This window comes from Oncorhynchus keta, unplaced genomic scaffold (genome assembly GCF_023373465.1).
Source record: "Oncorhynchus keta strain PuntledgeMale-10-30-2019 unplaced genomic scaffold, Oket_V2 Un_contig_29537_pilon_pilon, whole genome shotgun sequence".
NCBI classification, from domain to species: Eukaryota; Metazoa; Chordata; class Actinopteri; order Salmoniformes; family Salmonidae; genus Oncorhynchus; species Oncorhynchus keta.
The window spans coordinates 10,001-13,462 of record NW_026286597.1 but is presented as its reverse complement, the minus strand read 5'-3'; positions in this window follow the sequence as shown (position 1 = coordinate 13,462).

Below are 3,462 nucleotides of genomic sequence, written 5' to 3'. Positions count from 1 at the left end.
CACCACGACACTACACACCACACCACGACACTACACACCACACCACGACACTACACACCACACCACGACACTACACACCACACCACGACACTACACACCACACCACGACACTACACACCACACCACGACACTACACACCACACCACGACACTACACACCACACCACGACACTACACACCACGACACTACACACCACACCACGACACTACAGACCACACCACACGACACTACACACCACACCCACGACACTACAGCCACACCCACGACACTACACACCACACCACGACACTACACACCACACCCGACACTACACACCCACACCACGACACTACAGACCACACCCGACACTACACACCACACCACGACACTACACACCACACCCGACACTACACACCACACCACGACACTACACACCACACCACGACACTACACACCACACCACGACACTACACACCACACCACGACACTACAGACCACACACAAGCACTACACACCACACCCGACACTACAGACCACACCACGGCCTACACACCACCACGACACTACACACCACACCACGACACTACACACCACACCACGACACTACACACCACACCACGACATACACACCACACCACGACACTACACACCACACCACGACACTACACACCACACCACACTACACACCACACCACGACACTACACACCACACCACCACACTACACACCACACCACGACACTACACACCACACCACTACACTACACACCACACCCACGACACTACACACACACCACGACACTACAGACCCACACCACGACACTACACACCACACCACGACACACACACCACACCACGACACTACACACCACACCACGACACACACACCACGACACTACACACACACCCACGACACTACACACCACACCACGACACTACACACCACACCACACTGACACCACGACACTACACACCACACCACCACACTACACACCACCACCACGACACTACACACCACACCACGACACTACACACCACACCACGACACTACACACCACACTACGACACTACAGACCACCACGATTACTCATACCCACACCACCACACTACACACCACACCACGACACTACCCAGACCACACACCACCCACGACACTTCACACCACACCACGACACTACACACCACACCACGACACTACACACCACACCACGACCACACACCATGACACCACACAGACCACACCACGACACTACACCCACACCACGACACTACACACCACCACCACACCACGTCATACTTCACCACACCACCACACTTACACACCACACCACGTCTCTACAGACCACACCAGACACTACACCACACCACGACACTACACACCACACCACGACACTATCTACACCACACCCACGACACTACAGACCACACCACGGGGTACTATGTACTGAAGCTTCTTACTAAGAACATTTTAACTTCCTTCCTGTCTCTGTTTACACCCCCGACCCGTTGTGAAGGTTCAGCTGGTAACAGCACATTTAACCTCCTTCCTGTCTCTATCTACAGGTACCACCCCCAGACCCGTTTGTGGAGGTTCAGCTGATAACAGCACATTTAACTTCCTTCCTGTCTCTATCTACCCCCCTCAGACCTGTTTGTGGAGGTTCAGCTGGTAACAGAACGTTTAATTCCTTCCTGTCTCTATCTCCAGACCCGTTTGTGAAGGTTCAGCTGGTAACAGGGCTGAAGCTGGTAAAGACCAAGAAGACTTCCTGTATGAAAGGAACCATCGACCCCTTCTACAATGAGTCGTTCAGCTTCAGAGTGCCCCACGAAGACCTCAGTGAAGTCAGCCTCGTATTTACAGGTACAGCCCAGAGAGAGAGAGAGAGAGAGAGAGAGAGAGAGAGAGAGAGAGAGAGAGAGGTGATGGGGAGGAGAGGAGTGATGAAGGAGAGAGTGAGCGAGAGGAGAGAGAGAGAGAGAGAGAGAGAGAGAGAGAGAGAGAGAGAGAGAGAGAGAGAGAGAGGTGATGGGGAGGAGAGAGAGTGATGGGGAGGAGAGAGAGCGAGAGAGAGAGGAAGAGAGAGAGAGAGAGAGAGAGAGAGATAGAGAGAGAGAAGAGAGAGAGAGACAGAGAGAGACAGAGACAGGAGGATGGGGAGTGGAAGAAGAGAGAGAGGAGCAGAGACAGTGAGAGAGAGAGAAGTGAGATTTCTAAATGTGGTGAGCTACAGAGGCCAATGTGATGGCCCAGATCTGTGGAGGCAAATGAAGAGGCAGAGTAGAGGTCCCAGATCTGTGACAGAAATGAGGGAGACAGAGTAATGTATCTGAGAGAGATCTGAGAGACTAGAGGTGAGTGGACTGAGGTAGAGAGACAGATCTGTGGTAGAGAGACACAGACAGAATGATCAGAGACTGGTCCCAGATCTGTGAGGGAGTGGAAGAGGGAGGACAGAGAGGTCCCAGATAAGAGAAACAGAAAGAGAGGGTGGCGTACCTGCCCAGCTGAGATCTGTGGTGAGGTTTCTAAATGGTGAGGGAGAGGAGGTCCCAGATCTGTGGTGAGTGGAAATGTGGTGGCCAGGGTGACTGTAATGTATCTAGACTGGTCCCAGAGGTGATGAGGTTTCTAAATGTGGTGTAGAGAGGGGGATAAGGGAGGGAGATTTCTAAATGTGGTGTAGCTCAGACTGTAATGTATCTAGACTGATCCCAGATCTGTGGTGAGGTTTCTAAATGGGGAGGGAGACTGTAATGATCTAGAATTTCTAAGGGAGGGAGAGGAGTGATGGGGAGTGGAAGAAGAGAGACTGTAATGAGAGAGAGGTCCCAGATCTGTGGGAGGAGACATGTGGTGAGACAGAGAAGATCTAGAGAGAGTCCCAGATCTGAGGTGAGAGTTTCTAAATGTGAGTAGAGAGAGAGAGTAGAGAGGTCCCCAGATCTGTGAGAGAGAATGTGAGAGACAGAGGATAAGGGAGACTGGTCCCAGAGAGTGATGGGGAGTGGAAGAGAGTAATTTCTAGAGAGGTGATGGGGAGGAAGAAGAGAGAGAGGGATAAGGGAGGGAGAGGAGTGATGGGGAGGAGAAGAGACTGGTCCCAGATCTGTGGTGAGTTTCTAAATGTGGTGGGGGACTGTAATGTACCTAGAGACTGGTCCCAGATCTGGGATAAGGGAGGAGCTAGGTGATGGTCCCAGAGTGGAGAAAGTGGTGAGGGAGAGAGAGAGAGGTCCCCAGATCTGTGGTGTGAGGTTTCTGAAGATGAAGGAGAGAGAGGTGGTGGGGAGGAGAGCTAGAGAGAGAGAGGATCTAGGGAGGGAGATCTGGAGTGATGGGGAGTGGAAGTAAGAGAGGTCCCAGGGAGAGAGCGAGATAAGAGAAACAGAAAGAGAGGGGTCGGCGACTGCCTTCACAAACGTGCCACTTCCGCACTGCTGACAATTAGAGTAATTGCCATGTGGTGACGGTTTCCAGGGTG